This window comes from Pelodiscus sinensis, chromosome 5 (genome assembly GCF_052426305.1).
Source record: "Pelodiscus sinensis isolate ZL-2025 chromosome 5, ASM5242630v1, whole genome shotgun sequence".
Lineage (NCBI taxonomy): Eukaryota > Metazoa > Chordata > Testudines > Trionychidae > Pelodiscus > Pelodiscus sinensis.
The window spans coordinates 119,132,414-119,155,645 of NC_143056.1; positions in this window are offsets into that span (position 1 = coordinate 119,132,414).

Sequence of the window (23,232 nt, forward strand, 5' to 3'; positions counted from 1 at the left end):
ATATTCTGGTGCATATTTTAAAAACACAGCTGCTGGAATCAAGAGTCTTCAAGAGAACCTCAACTTTATGTTCAATACAGTGGTATCAGGGTGAAGCACTATATAAAATCAGTGGCATATGAGGATGTATATACCTTGGGGCTACGTCTAGACTGGCATGATTTTCCGGAAATGCTTTTAACGGAAGAGTTTTCCGTTAAAAGCATTTTTGGAACAGAGCGTCTAGATTGTCATGGACGCTTTTCCGCAAAAGCACATTTTGCGGAAAAGCGTCCGTGGCCAATCTAGACGCGCTTTTCCGCAAAAAAGCCCTGATCGCCATTTTTGCAATCGGGGCTTTTTTGCGGAAAACGAATCTCAGCTGTCTACACTGGCCCTTTGGCGCAAAAGTTTTGCGCAAAAGGGACTTTTGCCCGAACAGGAGCAGCATAGTATTTCCGCAAAAAGCACTGATTTCTTACAGTAGGAAGTCAGTGCTTTTGCGGAAATTCAAGCGGCCAGTGTAGACAGCTGGCAAGTTTTTCTGGAAAAGCGGCTGATTTTCCGGAAAAACTGGCCAGTCTAGACACAGCCTGGGAGATTTCAGGAAAGACCTGACATGTGGGCTTGAAGGCTTCTGTAAAAGAGATATACACATATTTTAAACAAATTACTGTATTGCTTTTATGCAAAAAGCAATCCCCATCCCTTTTTATTTTAAACGAATGATGTAAATTTTAATTGCAAATAAAAATAACAGTTCTTGCCCAGAGGGATTTACAGTGTAGGATCTGATAGTGTAACACCCTGTTTCTGCAAAGACTTCAACATTTATAATTTTAGGCACATGAATAACTGTTTACAGGATTATGGCCTAAATCTCACTTATTCCTTGATAAATCCTGTTTTGTAAAGAGCCAATTCTCAAGGACTTTTCTTTTTCATTTATAGCTACAATAACTGCACTGGGGAAGTGTTAATATCTTTTGCCTGTTCACAAAACCAGTGAAAAAGACTGTGTGTCAGATCCTCAGCAGGTGGCTTAAATGAAATGACATTGATTTACACCAGCTGATAATCTGAACCAGAGGTGGGCAGACTATGGCCTGCAATCCACATTTGGCCCATCAACTATTTTAATCCACCCCTCAAACTACAGCGGGGGAGCAGAGTCTGGGGTTTGCTCTGCTCTGTCCATGCCATGGCTCCGTGCACCTCCTGGAAGCAGCAGCATATACCTCTCTCCAGCTTCTCAGTGTCGGGGCAGCCAGAGGGCTCCGTACGCTGTGTCCACCCCAAACCCCGCCCCCACAGTCCTCATTGGCTGAGAGCTACAATCAATGGGAGCTTCAGGGATGGTGCCTGTGGCTGCGGGAGGTGGGGGACAATGCACAAAACCACCTGGCCATCTCTCCACATACGAGCCAGCCAGAAGCAGGACATGCCACTGCTTCCAGGAGCTGCTTAAGGAGGAATGCACAGCCTGGAGTCTGCAGCCCTGAGCCCCCAATGACCCAACCCTCTGCCTTAGCTCTGGTCCTCCTCGCACACTCAAACCTCTCTGGCCCAGCCCAGAGCCTACTTCTGCATTCCAACCCCCTCATCCCTAGTCCCGCACCAGAACCTGCATGCCCAACCAGAGCGCTCACTTCCCTCTGCACTCCAGCGTCTCGCCACAACCCAGAATATCCTCCCACATGCTGAAATCAATTCTGGCTCCACCCCAGAACCCACACCACCAGCCAGAGTCCTCAGCCCCTCCCACACTCCAACCCCAGTTTCATGAGCATTCATGGCCCTTCATAACATTTCCACATCCTGATGTGGCCCTCGGGTCAAAAGATTTTCCCACCCTTGATCTGGAACCCTTTTCTGTGTGTTTTCAATGTGAGTATTCTTTGCCGCTCTAGAATTAAAGAAAGGGCTAAAATCAAACCCATATCTGAAGTGTACAGTATTTGAAATTCAACCTTGGCTCCTCTATCTGGTTTTGATCATGGCCATGCATTTATAATAAGATGAGTCAAACCCAAACACCCTCCCCCCCTTTAAAAATTCGACAGTGAAATCCAGATCTGAATTATTTTATGGCTCGTGTCCATTGCTGCCTGGAAGTCACCTTCAGCTGTGTGAGTTCACTAACAGGTGGAATTCTATGAGATAAATTCTGTACCTTGCCACACTTGTGCAACCCCGTTTATAGAATCCAAAGCGCCTATTTGGGAGAACGGGCAGGTGGGTGGTGGGGAGATCACGGCCAGCTCGAGCCATTGCTGCGTCCTGGGCAATGGATGCATGATGCATGCGCAGCTCCGCCCCCGGGCGCACAGCGCATGCGCAGCCCCGCCCCCGGAGCTCTGTGCACCTTAATCGGGCATGTGGCACCTGATGGCAGCTCTAAAGGACGCCATGCGGCCCCTGGCCCTGGGTGCGCGGTTCCTGATTGCAGCTCTAAGGGGTGCTGTGCAGCTGGGCGTGGGGCGCCCCTTACAGCTGCCATCAGGGGCCCCCCATAGGGAGGTGCCCCAGGCAGCTGCCCAGCTAGCCCCTCCCTTAATCCGGCCCTGGGGGAGAGAGGGACAATGACCATGCATAGCAGGACATAGCTTGCTTTTCTTTTCATTCCCCCAACTATCAGGGAGCGAGGGGAAAGTACTTGGATTCTGTGCATGCCTGTCACTCCTGGCTGGTCAAGGGAAGGGGCAGAAGAGTAAATTACAACATACAAGTACTTTCCCCTCATTCCCTGGTAGTCAGAGGAACTGGAAGAAAAGAAGCCACATCCTGGTACGCACGGCTGCTGCCTCTCTCCCCCACCCCCAGCTCTCCTGAAATGGTGCCCTTGGCCAGAAGGAATCATTATAAACATCTAGTCTGATCTCCTGTATAGCACAGGTTATAAACTTCCTCAAAATGCTAACTGGAGCGTATCTTTTAGAAAAAAAAATCCAATCTTGATTTAATAATTACCTGTGATACAGAATCTACCAGACCCTTGGTAAACTGTTTCAAAGGTTAATTAGCCTCACTGTTAAAAATGTATGTCTTATTTCCAGCCTGAATTTGTCTAGCTTCAGTTTCAATCATTGGACTGTTTTGTACCTGATACAGTATCAGTATTAAATCATGGATTTCAATATGTCAACACACAATTTGGCTTAGCAGTGCCTGAAAATATCTGATAGTGTTTTCATTTTATAGCATATATGTACATTGCTTGAATATATTTACTTGATGTTGACAGCTGCTCAGTGGCTGCTTGGGAATTGCAGTCAGTTTCCTCCATGGCAATCAACAGCCCAACAAGATGGTGGGTTAAGCAGGGTTTGCAACAGACATTAAAGAATTTTGGATTAGATCCCAAGACAGAAGGAAATGTTCATGGATGGCCAGACACCTGGTCAGGCCCATGAAATATATATTTTAAATGTTACAATATTGTTGAAATGTTAATAAATATGAGTAAGCTTTCTGAAGATATAAAGCACCCTAGTTTCATTTAGAAATAGCAAAGCACATTTTTACCAAATAATGTTTTTGATGGTTTATTGGGTGATCAAATACAATTGCTCTTTGACTCAAATGCTCTTTGCCTAATTAATGCTTTGGGTGTCTTTGGGTACATCTAGACTACCACGTTTTGTCGACGGAAGCTTTGTCGACAGTATCTGTTGACAAAACTTCCGTCGACAAAGAGCGTCCAGACACATTGAGTTCTGTCGACAAAGCAAGCTGCTTTGTCGACAGAACCCCGCAGTCTGGACGCAACCCTACAGGCAATAACACCTTCTGTCGACAGAACTCTGTCGACAGAAGGTGTTATGTCTCGTAAAATGAGGTATACCAGCGTCGACAAAACTGCTGAGTTCTGTCGACGTTATGTCGACAGAACTCAGCGGTAGTGTAGACGCTGGTATAGTTTTGTCGACAAAAGTCCACTTTTGTCGACAAAATTCGGTAGTCTAGACACACCCTTTGAGTGCATATGTCTTTTATCTGTTCACTAAGGGTATGTCTAGATTGCATCCCTCTGTCGGCAGAGGGATGCAGATTAGGCAGGTTGACATTGCAAACAAAGCGGGGATTTAAATATCCCATTCTTAATTTGCATAAAAATGGCTGCCATTTTTGCCGACTCAGCACTTTGTCTCCTACAAGGAGGTTTACAGGATCTGTCGAAAAAGGCTTTCTTTCTTGACACATCCCCCTATAGACTGGCTCTTTTTGCTGACAAAGTGCTGAGTCGGCAAAAATGGTGGCCATTTTTATGCAAATTAAGCACGGGATATTTAAACCCCCGCTTCATTTGCAATGTCAACCTGCCTAATCTGCATCCCTCTGCCGACAGAATGTTTAATTGAAAAAATGCAGTTGCACTTAAATTGGTATGTTTTACAGGGACATTCCAATTTTAAGTTTTCTACTGGAAAAAATCATTTCAGTACAGTAAAAACATTTCTTTTTGGCTTTATCTTTTTCATTCATTTAGTTTGAACTTTTTGTATCAAAGTGGTGACATTAATATTCATATTATATGTAAATTATTGTTTTAAATGTAATATAAACATCAAAATAAAGTCAATTAAAATGTCAAGACAAAATATTTTACCTTATTGACACAAAAAGCATTTACTTTATTGCAATAAAACATTTCAACTTTATGAAAACAAAACTTTCTCATCATTCCAAATTTTAAAAATATTGAATTTTCATTTAGTGAGAATTATTGAAATTTCAGCAACTTTTTCTGGTTCAGAACAAAATTGTTTTTCAAAATGTCAGAATTTCCCCTGAGATGGAAATTCCCAGTTTCTGTCCAGCTTTAGAACATACAGAATTTCAGAACATTCAATGAAATAAGTACATATGACTGTTACAATTATATTAGGTGTTAACAAAAAATGAAGGGTTGCATTGTCTCCCACACTGCATAGGTGTGCAAAGAACCGGGAAGAGTGTGAAAGGAAGTCCTCACCACTGTGACCTTTGGAACTAGGACTACCCATGATGTGGAAGAATCAGTGCAAGTGTTGTTCCATGACGGCACTGCTGGCTTCACTAGACCCTAATTCTATAAGGTACAGGCTGAATCTCTCTAGTCCGGTGTGCTTTAGTCCAGCAACAGACATGGTTTGGAATGATTTTAGTTGGCCAGATGTCCACTTATTGTCAGTGTGGCCAAGTTTCCCCGCAGTCCCATAAAGTTTGTTTACAGCCAGCAGTTCTGGCTCTCGGTGTTCTGTGCTGTTCTTTAGCTCTACTTTACCCTGTCTACGCTACAGAGTTAATTCAAAATAACACCAGTTATTTCGAATTAACTGTAATAGCCGTCTACACATACAAACCTCTATTTTGAAATAAATTCGAAATAGCGGAGCCCTTATTTTGAATTAGGTAAACCTTATTCTATGAGGAATAAAACCTAATTTGAAATAGCTAATTCAAAATAAGTGCTGTGTAGACACTTAATTTGAAATAGGGGGCCTCCAGCCCTTCCCAGGCAGCCCTGGTGGCCACTCTGGGCACAACCAGGAAAACTTACTCTCTTCTCTCCTAGCCCCAGAGCCATTAAAGGGGTAGACCCTGGCCACAGTGCCTGTGCCAGCTCCAAGCCTGCCAGCCCAGAGCCAGCAGTAGCCCCAACCCATGAGTCAGGAGGCCACTGACAGCCAGCCCTCCACTGCTCCCCAGGAGCACTCTGCCAGCTCCCAGAAGCCTGACAGGGGCTGGAGAAGGTGGGTGCCTTAGTGATCCAGGGTGGAGATCATGGACCTTATTCAGGTTTGGGAGGAATGCCCCCAACTTCCATGATCTCAGCCCTAGATGGAAGAACATGGCCGTCTATGATAGGATAGCTGTCAGCCTGGCCACCAAAGGCCACATGCGAACCCAGGAGCAGGTCTGCATGAAAGTCAGGTTGGTCCGATTAGACCCCCCAACCTGATCTCTGAGCTTCTTCTTCCCCTTGCTTCCACCTTCCAGCTCCCTCCTCCCAGGTTTCCCCCTCCCCTCTCCCACCCTTTCTCTTCCCCTCTCCCACCTCCTTTTTCCAGTCTCCCCAGAGGTTCATCCCTCCCCCCTAGTTTTGCTCAATAAACCCAGTTTCTATTTTTGAACATACGTATTTTTTATTTGACATCAGGAAGGGGGGTTAGGGATGGGTAAGTGGAAGAACATGAGGGAGGAATGGGGCATGAGCCCCTGGTGGGGAGGACCAGGGAGGCTCTGAGGGCTCCTCCTGGTGGATGCTCTCCCTCAGGGCCTCCTGGATCCTGACAGCCCTCCGATGGACCTCTCGGATGGCAGCCTGCAGCAAGTGCAGCTGGGCTGATGGCACCGACCCCACGAGATGCACCAGCGTGCCCAGGGACAGCTCTGGCTTGATGTGGCTGAGTGCTGTGGTGTCCCTCATCGAGGTAGACAAGCAAGCGGGGAACCCTGAGAACTGTCTGTCCGGGGTGGGGGTAAGGTTCCTTTAAGCATGGAGCTCAGTTAGCCTCAGGCAGCAGCCCTACACACTCAAGTCCTAACCTGATGCCCTGCCAGCACTGGTTCTGGCCAGCCTTAACTTTGGTTCAGGGTCCACTCAGTGTGGGCGCGCTATTTTGAAGTAGCGAAATGCTATTTCGAAATAGTTTTTGTGTATAGATGCGTTATTTTGAATTAGCTTAATTTGAATTAACTATTTGAAATATGTTAATTTGAAATAGTGCTGTAGTGTAGACATACCCTGAACGTCTTCTAGCAGCCCAGTAAACAGTGGAAGCGTTGATAAAGCTGCTAGACATCACTGACCTCCAGTGGTTTGGCAAATTCTCTGGTTCGGCACGAGTCAGGTCCCAAGGGTGAGAGGTTCATCCTATATTTTTGGATGTGCCTTCATTTATATACCTCAATAGAATCATAGAATACTAGGACTGGAAGGGACCTCGAGACCGGTATACTAGGACTGGATGGGACCAGTATGTGGTCATGGCAGGACCAAATACTGTCTAGACCATTCCTGATAGACATTTATCTAACCTACTCTTAAATATCTCCAGAGATGGGGATTCCACAACCTCCCTGGGCAATTTATTCCAGTGTTTGACTACCCTCACAGTGAGGAACTTTTTCCTAATGTCCAACCTAAACCTCCCTTGCTGCAGTTTAAGCCCATTGCTTCTTGTTCTATCCTCAGAGGCCAAGGAGAACAAGTTTTCTCCCTCCTCCTTATGACACCTTTTTAGATACCTGAAAACTGCTATCATGTCCCCCCTCAATCTTCTCTTTTCCAAACTAAACAAACCCAATTCTTCCTTCATAGGTCATGTTCTCTAGACCTTTAAGCATTCTTGTTGCTCTTCTCCAGATCCTCTCCAGTGTATCAGTCAAGTCAGCAGGACTTAAAGCATGCTTAAAATTAGGCATATATTTGTTTGTTACTGAATGGAAGCCCAAGTGAGGTGGTGTAAAGACATGCCTATTGCCTCAAGTCCTTCCTTCCACACTGGTCAACAGAGCTGAATGGGAGCAAGGAAGGAGCACATGGTGCATAATGCACCAAGGTAGCGGAGCTGCCACTGCATCAGTATTTCCCTGGAAGGATTCTGTCTGCATGAACTAACATTGCTCCTGCTGCTCTTGCTTTAGGAATTCCACTTCTCCTTCTTAGCCCTCCACGTCCCTCCAGGGTTGTGCCTTAAAGGAGAAGTTTTGCTTCAGGTCTCAGGTTAGGGTTAAGTGGTACAAAACTCAAACAGCAGAACTTGAGTGATCTTTATTGCTTCAGTGTTAGTCCTTCAGAGCAACCAAATGAGGGAAACACATGTGGCCTGGCAAGGATGGTGTCCATTTGTGGGGAAAAGGATCTGGGCCTAATGTATCTCCTGTGGTCTCCAGAAAATTTCGGAAGAGAAGAATGGTTGGGACGGAATGGCACTGGCAAGCTACTTTCTCCAAAACTGGATATTACTTTTCACGTCAGCCCCGTTAATAATTAAAGTTTATTGCTAGCACATGGTTGTTCATAAAGGAAAGACATTTACTGAGAAGTGAAATAAGATGGACTTATCTTCTGTTTCCCTCAGGATATCAACATTTTAGAGTTCTTTATACTGCATGGACTTTCCTTTATTATACTCTTGAAGTGGCACTTGTTTGTTCTTTGCTATTAACATAGAGTGATAACAAATCATGACAGTAACTCATGATTTATTAAAATGGCTTATCTTTTCTTTATCTGGTTTTGCTACCTTCGTATCTCCTTCGGTATTTGTTTATTGATGGGACTCCAATTAATTATCTATGTGTGCAAATAATATTACAATTTGCTTCCTGTTAGAAACATTGGAGCAAGCTTTCTGCTGGTTCTTACTACAAGGATAAACTTCTGTACTCTTTATTATTTTAAAATTGATTTGTGCAGCATTTAGTACAATGTGGGGACTGATCCATAACTAGAGCTTCCAGCTGCTCTGGTATTTAGAGCCCTGCAAATCCATGCATATCTGCCTTATATCTGCAGGTATCCATATCCGTGATGAGGATATCTGCAGCTCATTTTTGCAGGTATAGATGCGGATACAAATGTAGCCACACAGCATTCAACTGGTATTGCAAATGAAATAATAAAAAATATGAATGAATATTGGTCCTAAACTACAAAAGTTATCAATTTTTCCTGCTAGAGTCACATCACCCTTTCACTGGCCTCCATTTGAACTGTGGACCAGATCCTTAGCTCATGTAAACTGGTGTACTTCTACTGAAAGCAAAGGGGCTCTGCCCATGCTTGAAAGTGTTTGTAGGATTAGGGATTTCACATGCATTTTAGTTGAAACAGGATAAACTAGACCAATATATGTAAGTCTTTTTGCATTATTTTATAATCTTATCTACAAATGAAGAGGAAATAGAGTGATAGGATTACACCGGTTATCTGAGCAGAAAGAAAAAGATCCTTTGAATAACATTGCTAGCCACCACATAAACAGATTTTATAAAGAAGCAGATTCCGTTCCTTAATCTGAAGCTAGGACACCTCCCCAGCTTGTCTGCAGCCTACTCTTTCCCCAGCAGGCAAAGTGTGTGGCCACAGGCTATGTCCTCAGGACTCTGCTTGCGAGACAACAGCACCCTTATCTGCTCACATGGTTGGAGCTTTTGTGGCCTCTTTTCTGCTCACCTCTGTGCATTCTGGCCCTGCCATGCAGCAATAGTCTGACTGCTTTAATGCAAGCCAGGAGGAGTTTCTACTAGTGCCGAATAATGGATGTTTGGGGCATGTAAATGGTTTAAGACTCATGGAAAAAATCCATTGAGAACAAATAGTAATTATTTGTTTTCAATCAAACTCACTTGATCCCTTCTATCTATTTTATTAATTGGCACCAAGTCTAAAATGGCTGATCTAGTCTGGCTACCTGTAAGTCTAACTTACATTACCTCGCCTACCGGGGAAAGGTATATACTTACTAAATCAGCAGATCATATTCCGGTGATGTAGCATTTTTGCAGCAAACTGATTGTAGTTGATATTGAAAAGTTCTAATTATTGAATTGGGGATTTATGTACTTTGACCCAGAAAGCTGTTGAGTAAGTTCTTATGGTGAGAACAACAATATATTTCTTAGACTATTACAGTCACGTAGACAGGAACACGCTGTACCACTTTAGCTTGGCTCTATAAGAGGAAAATTCTTTCCCCTACCTAGGTTGAATAGTTAGGAACTTCCTGCACTTCCTGTCAGGGTGGTTAAACACTGGAATAAATTGCCTATGGAGGTTGTGGAATCTCCATCACTGGAGACATTTCAGAGCAGGTTAGACAAACACCCGTCAGGGATCATATAGACCAGGGCTACTCAACACATGGCCCGCGGGCTGCATGCAGCCCTCAGCCTGTTTGTTTGTGGCCCACGGTGTGATTTGGGTTTATGCAGGGCTCAACATGTGGCTCGCAGGCCAGGGCAGCTTGTCCATATAGGCGAACTAGGTGGTCGCCTAGTGCGCCAAGTTAAATGGGGCGCCAAATGGTGGCGCAATATCATTGAGGGGTTTGGAGGTGGGGGCACCGATTTCATGGTTCACCTAGGGCGCCAGTTGCTGGCAGCTAGTCTAGGGCCACCCCTGCCCGCAGGTGGTATCCTTTGAATATGGCTTCCACTGGGAACACACTCCACAATGGCAAGTCAATATAATGGTCTTATGTTGATATGCGTTTTAGTAGTTAAATTCCTGGACTGTCATTGTTCGTTGAAAGGGCTGTCATATGGGTGGAAATTGGGTCAATATTGCATTTTATTAATATCAGCAGAACGGACTGAAATGGGGCCTGCGTGTTGTGTAGTCTTGCCTTAATCTATTTGCATGTGTATGCAACCACACTTAAGTTGAGGCTCTCAGCATGTGCTGTGAGGATCATTGTGGTCCCCGAGGATTCCAAAGTTGAGTAGCCCTGATCTGGACAGTGCTTGGTCCTGCCGTGAGGGCAGGGGACTGGACTCGACCTCTCGAGGTCCTTTCAGGTTCTAGTGTTCTATGGTTCTATGATTCTACAATACATGATAAGGGCCCAGGGATGAAGGAATGATCCTCACTGGCTGAGGTACCGAGAGGGAAACTTATCGGTGTACGCTCATACAGTCATCAGCCTGCAGTAGATCCCAATAACTTCTGCACCTCTGATGCATTAGAGGGAATGGCTGGTGAATTTGTGTATGGTCAGTAATCCTCTGTCCTCACATGCAGTCCTCGCCAGCCCTCCTGCCCTCAAGCCCCTCCCACAGAACAATACATTGAGTCCCAGGAGAGGTTTTCTGTGGCACACACAGGTTGCTTTCTCTTTGTAACTTTTCATTCTCTTAACCCTTTTTATCCCCTTCAGCACTGGCAGGCTGCATATCAGCAGCCCAAAGTGGCTATAAGCCAATGGAGATAACTAATGGAAACTCATCTGGTAGTGGAAATCACGCAAAGGTGGCTGTGCCAGTCACTACTTCTAACATCCGCTGTGTACAGACATGGGGGGAGGGCAAAGGTGAAGCAGCGAGGGGAGTCAACTTAGTGGAACAGTATCCTGCTAAGTCAGATCTACTGGTGTAAGGGCTGCTCTTGTACAGCTCTAAATTGTGTCAGGGCTGGGCAGCCTTGAGTCAGGGAACCAGTGTTCCATCTAATCTTTTACATCCCTGGGTTGATTTTTTTCCCATCCATGTACACAAAACATTTTTATGTGCCTGAGACGTGCAAATGTGCACCACCAGCAGAAACAAAAAATCTAGCTGTGGACATTCTGTTAATCAACTGGGCAGCATTTGTATTGTTCCTGAGCAGCCGCACAAGTGCACAGCTTACATGGGCACATTGCAAGGTTTAAAAAAAAACAAAAGAAAGTTTTTCTTCACTCAGTGCACAGTCAACCTGGGGAACTCCTTGCCAGAAGATGATTCAAGGAGGTTAGATCCATCAATGGCTATTATCCAGATGGCTAAGATGCCTCCATTTCTCTGAAAGTGGGAGATGGGGGAGGGATCATGTGAGGATTACTTGTTGTGTCCCCTCACTCTGGGGCATTTGGTATAGGTCACTCTTGGCAGACAGGACACTGGGCTAGATGGACCTTTGGTCTGACCCAGTATGGCCATTCTTATGTTCTTATGAACCCAAACCAGGTTCCTCATCTTCAGTCTATCCAACCCTGGCCTGCGTATTTAGCATTGCCCTGCTCACCTTGTTTGCCTTCAAGCAAAAGAACTCCCAAAGGCCTTTGCCTGAGCATCATTCAAGCAAGGCAGGGGAAATTTGCACCTCCTTATAAGCCTACCAGCTGGAGATTCTGATCCAGTGACCCCCCAAGGCTTGTACCTTAGAAAGCGACAGGTTGTGAGCAAGGAATTGCATAGAGATCTGTGACTTCATCAGATTAGCAAACAGGATGTGACATCACAAGGGCCTGTCCTTTGACATGAGACCAGCCAGGGAGAGGTTCTGAACCAGATGCTGTTCAGACGTCTGAGTCTTCACAAAAGCCTAAGAAAATGCCAGCTCTTTACCCAATGGGCTGTTAAAAAGCCTTTGACATATGACCAAACTAAGAGGCCCTGCCAGTAACTTCACAAAAGCTTGTGTCTTGGATTCAGTCCACCCCACTACAGAGAGCGAACAAAAGACGTCACAGACAGAGGTTTGTGCTTTGACGTCTGTCAGGCATGTTAATGCTCCTGGGAAGTGAGCTCACAGAGACTGTGACTTAAGGACACCTCAACAAGCTAGAAAAGGTGATTCACCCACCTCTTTTTAGAAACATTTGCCTTGCCATTAGACCTGCGAGCTAGAGATGATAAGCCAACAACGCATACAGCCTGTGCTTTGACATCAGGCTGTCATCAGCCCATAAGAATGCAAACTTTCCCGAAGCTCAGAAGTAATCTCTTGGATCAGGAAATAGGGCTGGATATTTCTTGAGACCAGGTTCTGACTGCATTTAAGTAGTTTCTGTCAGCAGTCAAGCTCTCAATGCCAAAAGAATGTTTTCACACAGCCGCTGTACCCAGGGAAACCATATGTGGAAATAATAGTTATACAGTAAAACATGTGTTTTATGGCACGCTCAGGGATTAGGGCATTCTGGTTATCTAAAAATTCTGGTTATCTGAGGGTCCCATCAACCTAGGAAAAACCAATGGACAATAATAGTAAAACTCAAGTTTTTAATATTGGTAGTTCTGTAATGTGAGGCAGTTGGTCTCACATTTCTATTTTGAGATAAACATGATTACTATTTCTTAAATAAAAAATTGTTAAGCACATCATGGTAAACCAAGCCAGGGCTGTGCGCTTGAAGATGTGACAGTATTGTGGCTGGGGGCAATGCCAGTTAACAAAGCTTCCTGGTTAGCAGAGTGCCGGATAACAAAGGTTTCACTACATATACATATGCATATGCATATGCATATGCATATACATTAAACGACCCACTTAACTGGGATATCTTTAAGCTCAGACAGTGTTTGGACCAGATTCTGTTCAAGGTATATTTAGCTGAACCAGATCTCTCCTCCATCACAGCTGCCAGGAACTTTGTATGGAGGGTTTGATCCAGCAAGGGGCTGAGTATTTTTACATGGGAACTGTCCTGTGAATGAGAAGGGGGCAAATGGGTTAATTGCCCCAGGGCCTGGCGATTCAAAGGTGCCTGGGGCTCCGGATGCCTCCACTGCTAAATCAGCAGCAGGTGTAGCCAGAGCCCCGGGCCCTTTAAATCTCCCAGAAAGAGCACCATGTGGTGCTGACGTCTGTGGGAGGTTTGGTGTGGTGCACTCTGTGCTCCAGCCCTTCTCCTTCTGCCCAAATCTCTGCCCCTTCTAGGAGTGCAGAACCAACAGCACCCCCACCTGGCTCAGGGGCTGGTGGAGGTGGCCAGCTTGTCTGAGAATGTTTACAGCTTTGGAGAGCTCAGAATGTTGTAGGATCAAGACCTGAGTTAGAAAAGTGAATCAGCACTAATTTGTCATGGTCTGAATAAAAAGAAATTTAATGCTGCATCTTATTTAGAGTCTGACATCAATATAGAGTCTGGAACAGGCTTGCACAACTCGGAAAGCGGTGAGGGCCATATTACTCCAAAGAAAACAGCTGTGGGCTGCAAGGGTAGGTTTGGAGGGGCGTGATACTTTATTAAGAATATTTCAATTAAATCAGGTCTGCACAACATACGGCTCCCAATGCCCTTACCCTCTCCTCTCCCAGCATCACTCTGTCCCCCCTCCCACTGATACCTCCCCTCCTGCCCTTTTCTTCATTGTCTCCACTTGGCCCCGTGGGATTTGTCTCTCCTGCACTCTGACACTTGGTGCCTTCCCTTTTCTCCTGACCTGTCTCTCTCCCCTCAGCACAAGCCCCTTCTCCTCCCCTACCTGGCTTCTGCCTTCCAGTTTGTGGGGCTGTGTGATGGGGAAGCCGCTCCCCGTTGTGATGGGGAAGCCGATCCCGGCACTCCACCCAGCCGGGCGGCTAGCGCTGACAGCTGGGGCAGACTGAGGGCAGCCGTAGCGCAGACCCGACAGTCCGAGGACCGAGCCCTGGCGAGTCGCGGTGGTCCGCTGGGGCCCGCAGGTGGGGAGAACACCGCAGCTGCAGCGGGCAGCCCAAAACTGCCAGCCGGCAGAGCGGCCGGCCGACGGGACTCCAGTTGGGAGGGCGTTAGGACCCAGAAGGGGCACCACGGCACGGCGAGCGTAGGAGGGTGGGGCACCGCCCAGGAAGCCCAAAAGGGTGAGCTCAGGAACCAGGAGGGGGGAGGAGAGCAGGAGCTGGCTGTGCTCTCAAACCCCGCAGGTGGAACCGCGGAGGACGGAGGACGGAAGGAGCCCCGAGCGGCGAGGTCCCGGAACGGCACAACTGACTCCAGCGGGAGGCTCGGCGGGGACGGGCAGAGCACGGCGGCTACAAGCACCCCACCCGGACGGGCCCGGCGCTGGCTGGTAACGCGGCCGGGAAGCAGGCAGAGGCCGGGGGCACGCCCAAGGCCCCGAGATGCCGAACGTGAGGCGGGACTTTAAGGGGATAGACTCGGAGAAGCGGAGTGCCGTAGGGGGGCATCATACGGACCTCGTCACAGGCTGACAGAGTATTTTTTAATCCGGCGATCGCCAACCATGACGTCACGATGCCATGTCACGTCAGTGTCCTGGCGTCTTCCAGAGTACTGCCCTCTGGCTCACACCCTGCCTCCTCGTGCCAGAGCTGCAGGCAGGCAGCCCAGCGACAAGAATCACCGCACTTCCCCCTTCCCGGCTGCGCTACGCTCCTCTGCCCAGCCGGCAGATCGGATGGGGCCGCACTGCCCATAGTCGTCACAGGCCACACAGTGAGCCCCTGTGGGCCGCATGTGGCCCACGGGCCGTATGTTGTGCAGGCCTGGTCTGGAGGCTTTCAGTGAAGAGAGATGTTGAGTGCTTTGTAAAGGATCAAGAGAATTTTGATCCATTAAGTGAACAACTGTCCAAACTGAGATGAGGCCAGTGTATTTTTCTACCATCAAACCTGATGGGATATCATCACTAATCTTTTTGGTATCGTACCTATTAAAGCTACACAAAGGTAAGAACACCAGAAATACTGTAGGGAGAGATATGGATGTGCAGTATAGCCTATTGCCTAGAATGTTCTTTCCAAACCAGCCAAACACATAGGCTACGTCTACACTGGCATGATTTTCCGGAAATGCTTAAAACGGAACAGTTTTCCGTTATAAGTATTTCCAGAAAAAGAGCGTCTACATTGGCAGGATGCTTTTCCGGAAAAGCTCTTTTTCCGGAAAAGCGTCCGTGGCCAATGTAGACGCGCTTTTCCGGAAAAAAGCCCTGATCGCCATTTTCACAATCGGGGCTTTTTTGCAGAAAAGACTACTGTGCTGTCTACACTGGCCCTTTTCCGGAACAGTTTTCTGGAAAAAGGACTTTTGCCCGAGTGGGAGCAGCATAGTTTTTCCGGAAAAGCAGCTGATTTCTTACAGTAGATCGTCAGTGCTTTTCCGGAAATTCAAGGGGCCAGTGTAGACAGCTCGCAGCTTATTCCGGAAAAGTGGCTGATTTTCCGGAATAAGTGGCCCAGTGTAGACACAGCCATACTGACCTCTGCTTCCATCAACTTTATATTAAATGTGAGATTTTTTTTTTTTAGATGATCGGACCTCCAAGGACAATTGTTCAGTTTTCCTGGATTGCATGTATCTGTTGGCTTTTTCACCACTACAGTCCTAAATAATATCATTTGTCCAAGGGTAGTAATTAAAGATAGGGCAAAATGGAGATAATAGTTAAAAATTGAACTAAACAGGCCAGAGCTGCACTTTTAAAACAATTTAAAGAATTCATCGTTAAATGATGCATTTTAGAATGAAGAATAGTATAATATGCAATTTTGGGTTGCATCAGAAGAGTCTCAGTGTTCAAGCAACAGTGGATACGAAATATTCTAGTAAGTCTGAATATAATGGGAAAAACAGATTAATGTTTCTTATCGTGTCAAAAGTAAGCGCATGATGAACTTCTCTAAACCAGGATTCTGGTCTGGAAACATTGGTGGTCTGGGAGGACTATGGATGTTCCTGGACCAGAGAGTTCTAGTTGCCAGGAGTCCGGCAGCAGAAGGGCTGGTGGTGGGAGCCCTACCAGGGCCAGGAGCCCCAGCCAGCAGCAGTTGACCTCCTCCGGTCTGGCAAATTCCCTTGTTGAAGCTGAGGAACTGAAATGATGAGCTTGACCCAAAGCTCATTAAAAAATCCTTCCATTGATTTCAGTGGTCTTTGGATCTGGCCCTATGGCATCAATTTGACCAGCTGATACGGAGAGCTAAAGCCATCCTCTCCCAGTGCAATATTATACCTCACAAAAGTGCATGTTTGTTCTAGCTTAGTCTTAATAATGCCACCTAGTCACAAGGCTAGATATGAAAATGGTGATGTAGAAAAATGCAGGTGTGCATGTCAGGAAAGAATCAGAGCCTGCCATCAGAGTTCAGAAGTAATATTTAACTAGGTGTTTGTGGATAATGTAGTCGATGTCTGTTTTGAAAAGTGATGGAAAATTTCCCTTAATAATGCCTATTAAGTACTGTTTCTATGCTAACCCCTTTTCAGTTTTGAAACAGTTAGATTCTATATTCCAGGAACACATGAGTACACTTAAGGAATTGCAAAATAAACATGAAGATGTCAAATCAGGGGTCCATGCTTGATATCATCTTTCAGTGTAAGACGCTTTATTGGTCACATGCCAGACTAATGTACAAGTAGGAAGACTGAAAAAAGTTTCGTAATATCATGCCAGATGATGGAGATGCCAAGTATGTTTAAATGAGTTGTCAGATTCTTATTCTAATTAAATCTCAGTACCCGCACCCCCCAACTCTACAAACTGAGTTGTGAAAGCTATTCCAGATTTAACTTAATCTGCATGGCTGTGTCTAGACTCGCAAGTTTTTCCGCAAAAGCAACTGCTTTTGCAGAAAAACTTGCCAGCTGTCTACACTGGCTGCTTGTATTTCCTCAAGAACACTGATGATCTCATGTAAGAAATCAGTGCTTCTTGCAGAAATACTATGCTGCTCGCGTTCGGGCAAAAGTCCTTTTGTGCAAAAGCTTTTGCGCAAAAGGGCCAGTGTAGACAGCTCAGATTTGTTTTGTGCAAAAAAGCCCCGATTTGCGAAAATGGCGATCAGGGCTTTTTTGCACAAAAGCACGTCTAGATTGGCACGGACGCTTTTCCGCAAAAAGTGCTTTTGCAGAAAAGCGTCCGTGCCAATCTAGACGTTCTTTTCCGCAAATGCTTTTAACGGAAAAACTTTGTTTTATTTACAGTCTTATCTTTAAGGGAGTGAGGAACCTTTTTTTGGATTGGGGGCCACTGACTCACAGGAAAATCAGTCAAGGGCCACACACAAGTAAGAAGCAAAGAAACAAAACCCCCCAAAGCTCTCATTGACCTGACCCCCAAAGTGAGAAGGAAAAACATCCTCACTGACATGGCCTCCAACATAGAAGTAAGGGGAAAAAAGAGACACTTACCTCACTCTCACAAAACAGGTTCTAGGATTCCCCTCATAGGGAGGGAGTGCTGAGGTTCAGCGCTCCCCTTCCCCAGGGCTGGATTAACTCTTCTGGGGGGCCCAATGCCAGTAGATGTTGTGGGACCTCCCCTCTAGGCTCCAGGGTAGGGACAAATATGCGGGGGATCAGTGTGCAGGAGGGAGCTGCTGGGGAATTGGCTGGAGCTGGGGAGTTAGGCTCTGAGTGAGCGGTAGAGTGAGTGAGAGGTAGAGTGCAGGGAGAAAGGTTTTAAGAGTGGGTGGAAGTCAGGGTGTAAGAGTGGCCTGAGGGTGGGAGTGTAGGGAGCAGGAGTGGTCGGGGGGGGGGGGGTGTCTGAGCAGGAGTTAGGGCACAGGAGCAGGCTGGAAATGTGGGATCTGGGAGGGAGGTGGGGTGCAAGAGTGGGCTGAGGTGGGGGGTGCAGGTTCTGGGTGGGAGGTAAGATGTGGGAGCAGGTTGGGGATGGGGGCTCAGGGTCTGGGAAGGAGGGAGGGGGCAGGAGCAGACTGGAAGTGTAGTCTGGGAGGGAGGACGGCATGGGAAGGAGCAGGGAGTTTGGGGTACTTACCTGGGGGCCATAGATTCCCCATCCCTGCTTAGGGTTCAGATGGTGAGGAGACAGAAAATACGGGACAATTTGCACATTTTTAGAGAAAAAATCCAGACATCTGCAGGAGGGCTTTGATATGGGCCTATCCCTTTAAAAACAGGATATCTGGTCACCCTACACCTGTCTAATTAACTGAAGATGCAGATCACAGTAGGGATTCAAACAGAGCAATTTGTTACAGGTGTTAAACTTATATCCACAGAGTTTAGCCCCCTGCAGCACAGTACATGCCATATTCTATGCCTGGTATGTTGGAAGGAAGAATAAATACATTATCTTTCAAGGCCTTTGATTTCTTAAAATGATAGCAGGAAATTATTAAGCCATTTTGCTGATGGTGAGATCAGCTTGAACAGATAATGGGCCAACGTCAAGCACCTACAGGAAAAGGAAAAGTTTTGACCTTCCCCTTGGTGTACAAACCATTAAACCACAAATAACGCACCATGTTGTAACAGATCTCTTTTCTTACCGGTCTGGTTGCAACATCTCTGAATCTTTACAAATTGTCGCTAGCCATATTACTTCCCGTTAACCCTTCCAGCTACAGAAGTGGTATGGACTCCGGGACTATGATGTTTCTCGTGCTGCTTAGTGCGTATCACAGATTTCCCTGGAATGGTCACAGATTTCTCTGGAATGTGAAGTCATGTGGTGCTTCTGCAGATGCATCTCAAACTCACTGTACATAGATATGAAAAAGGAGCCAGCAGATTTTACTGTCTCTCATTCAGGGGAAGAAATAGAGATGGGTCTAACATGTACATTAGAATCCAGAAGCTGAACATTCTGAAGCTTGTTTTGTTTTAGCCCAGGAGTTGATTCAAGCACATTGGAAACTTTTTAGTGCAGGGAGGTGCGCTGTGGTTTCAGTCAGAGAGCAGAATATGTGTAAGTGGAACTTTTCTTTCTCTATGTATAGAGTAACTCAAAATGATGCCTAAGGCAGAGCAACGGCAACCACAATGAACACAATCTAAAGCTGCACATTTTTAAAAATAACTTCCCCTCCCCTTATTTTGTTTATGTGTGAAAAGCACCCATGGAGAAATTACAGATGAAAGGAAAAGTATGCTCAAAGTTAAGCAATTGCTTAAGTGATTTCCTGAACAGCTCTGGACTTAAATAGAGGCTTACATTCTGTCTTGAATTGGGACCTAAAAGATGGTTTCTAGAATTTGTTTCTCATATGTCAGTTATCGTATTAAACTCAGTCATCACAGCACAAACACAGTCCTAGCTATTTGCAGAAAAATGAGATGTTAAAGGTTATTTGAGTTCAAAGCAATGCCTTTGACATTTTGAAAACATTTGAGTGATTTTACCCTTTTTGTTATGACCAACTTATCCTTAAAAAAATTATGAACAAAACAGAAGCCCTAGTTATCAGTTATAATTACAAATCACTTGGCAGTGAAAGAGAGAAAGGAATTTTATTGCTAGAATTTCCTTAATACTTTTGGCATTAGATACAACAAAGTGAACATGACTCAAAGGAAAACTTGCTATAAATCCACTGGCAGTATTTGTTTAAGACCAACCCACCATGACTTTTAAAGATAGAGCATTCCAGGTGGGATTGGCGGACAGAGAATAACTTCTCTTTTTTAATGGAAAAGTGTCATAAAGATGGCAATACTAATAAACTAAGGAGTTTTCATTATTGATTTAGCCATTGGGTATCACACATTTTTCACTCCATATTGCTGATCAGAATGTGACTTTATGGCACTGCAAGCATTCAGTAAAACCTGGAAATTGAACATTTTGCTTTCTTTTACCTGCAGCAAATTGAAAAAAATTACCACGTGTGGTAGATTCAGGAATTTTTTTCCCAGCCTTTGGGTTTCTAAATTGTAGAAGTTCCTTAGAGGACCATAGACTATCATGCCATCATGGCATAGAACAAATATTTATTACTATGTATTTCACAAACATTTTGGATCATATTTTGTCAGAAAAATGGTGCTCTACAAGCATTCAAAATGGTATGTAACTCTGAGGCTACATCTACACCAGTGTTTCTTAAACTTTTTATCACCGAGGAAAACCAAACTAATTTTTTTTTATGAGGAACAGCAAGGACTTTTTGTTGAGGAAAAAAAAAAGGTCGGGGGGGAAGTTATCAAGGGGGAAAAAAGTCGCCTGTCCCTTTAAGGGTGGCCATTTTGAACTCTACCGTTCTCCACGGCATACCTCCAACTGCCTCACGGCACACTGGTGTGCCACGGAACACCATTTAAGAAAAACTGAATTACACTTTCGGGTTTTTTTTTTGAAAAAGCTATGCAAATTGCACTCCCCAATTTGCATAGCTTTTTCCGATTGCTTTTCTGGAAGAGGCTTTTCTGCCATTTGCCCCCGTTTAGATGGAGCCAAATGGCGGGAAAAGCTCCTCTTTCAGAGGAGCCCTTATTCCTCATAGAACTAGGTATACCGGGCTCCCCAAAAGGGTACATTTGCTCTTCCGCAAAAAAAAAAAAAAAAAAAAAGTGAAAGAACAAACAAGCTCCCTGGACACAGCAGAGTTTTTCAGTAGCCTAGAAAAACCTCACAGTGTAGCTGTACCCTGAAATTGGATGACTTCTGTGATACAAAAATAACTTTATATAGGAATGTGATTTGTCAAATTGAGCAAAATACAAACATTCTACACTTTAAAAATTACTTCTCTTTTCCTGCTGTTAATGCTTTATAAATGAAATTCAGCTGGACTTCAGCAATGTTATGGATTAGCTTCAATCCCATTAATATTGTACGTAGATATTGAATGTTGTTAAAACAATATTGATTGAACAGTTAATTCTCATTTAAAAAGGTTCTTGTTCACATATTAACAATGCTAATAATATATTGCATTTATAATAGTGCCTTTCTTCATATTGAATTCTGAGGTTTTTTGTGTAACAAACTATATGCTTTAGCTGCCAATGCATATGTTAATTTACCTTTAAGGTGATGCATTTAAAATGTATATTTTAACAGTTGAAAATGGCAAAAGTTACCTTTTCTACTAATACTAGCTTATTTATTTTGCAAATATGTAGTATTTTCTATTTCTGATTTTTTTTAAATATGTAGCAGATTAAGATGCTTCTGTTTAAAAATCTATATCACAAAATTAATTATGCAGGATATATTGACCCTAAGTCAATGTTTCTGAAAGAATTATTCATTTCCCATTTGTTTTTAACTGTGCAAACTGGTTTTTGTATTTATTTAACTTCATTTTTTAAATACAAGAGGCCCAAGGCAGAGGATATTACCCATATTTTTGAAAATTAGCCTTTAAATTGCTCTAGCTTTTTTGTCTAATTTGACACCTCATTGAGGATAATGGGATAAAGACTGAAGAAGTGCATCTATCTCATGAAAATGACGAGGAGTGAATCAATTAACAGTTCTGACTGATGGTATTGCTTTTGCAGAGGAACTTTTCTGCAAGAGTGGGATATTGGGGAGGAGAACAATAGATTCATTTCTGATGGTGATATTGTGGCCACTGAAAGGACATAAAGTTGGGCCTTCCCTTCATGCAGAGTTGCAGTGGCGTAACTAAGGAGATGCCTTCCTGGCTATAGAAGGTATGTTTATACACCAAGATTCCTAACTCAAGATAGATATCTCAGTGTCAAATTCTAGTAGAGTCAGAGCCCAGGTATTAGCTTCAATGTACTGGTTGAAGTAAAGCCTCAAAGACTTCAATTAGTTACATTGAGGTAAAAACTACCTGTGTTTTGTCCTCACAAGGACTTTACATTGAGATGGGAATTGAATTATGTAGCTTGAGGTAAAAGCACATCATGTTCCATAATGAAGACATAGCCTAAAGGTGACGTTTTAAAACTCTTCAGTTAAATGGATACAGAAGTCTCTAAGCAGGAACTCTTATTTTGATTTTAATAAGGCTTATTTTGGTTTAGCTTAAATCAGTTAGGAATAGGTTTACGCCTAACCAAAATAAGCCACTCGTAAACATAAAAGAAAGTACTCACACAGGGGTTTACACCAATTTAACTAAACTGGTACAAATTTGTGCACAAGCAGCCCTTTTGACCCTATTATTATGTAACCATCAAGGGTGTGTTTACACCTTTAAAAAAAAACCCAACATCTCACAGTAGTGAGTCTCAGAGCCTGGATAAAATGACTTGGACTCACAGGGAGGGGGGTCTCTGGGGTGCAGGTTGAGAGCTTCAGAGTGTGAGAAGACTCGCTGGGATGAGCTTGGAGAAAGGATAAGGGTGTAGGCTTTGAGAGAGAGTTTGAGTGCAGGAAGAGGGCTCAAGGCTGGCACAAAGCACTGGGGTGAGGGAAAGGGTGAATGGTGCAGGCTCTTGTCAGGTGGCTCTTACCTCAAGCAGTTCCCCAAAATAAACAGCTTGTTTCTCTGGCCCCTATGTGAAAGCACAGCCAGGTGGCTCTCCCCACCACTCCTCCAATTCCCACGGTTCCCAGCCAATGGGAGCTGCAGAATTGGAACTTGTGGCAGGATGCAGAGATTCGCTGGCTACCCCTGCTTCTAGGTGCTAGAGAGATGTGCCAGTCACTTCAGATGTACCAGTCACACAGAGCCAGGGCAGGTAGGAAGCTTGCCTTAGCCCTGCTGAGCCATCAGCTGAACTTTCAGCGGCTTCTTAACTGCAGCAGCTGAAAGTACAGGGCAAATGTAAGTAGACAGAGTGGAATTACCCAAACTAGAATTTGGCCAAGACTCCAGAGCTAACTCTGCCACTCTTGGGAATGTTAATGTCCACACTTTAGAAATGAATAGTAAACGCTGTTTCAGAGAAGCAATCTTGTTAGTTTGTTTGAGCAAAAACTATAAGGATTCCTGTGGCACCGTAAAGACTTGCACATTTCATAGCATCATAGAACACTGGAACTGGAAGGGACCTCTGGAGGTTATTGAGTCCAGTCCCCTGCCCTCACGACAGGATCAAGCACTGTCTTAGGTCATAAGCTTTTGTGGGCTACAGCATCCATCAAAGTGAGCTGCAGCCCACGAATGCTGATACCCTAATACATTTATTAGCCTTTAAGATGCCATGGGACTCCTTGTTGTTTTTT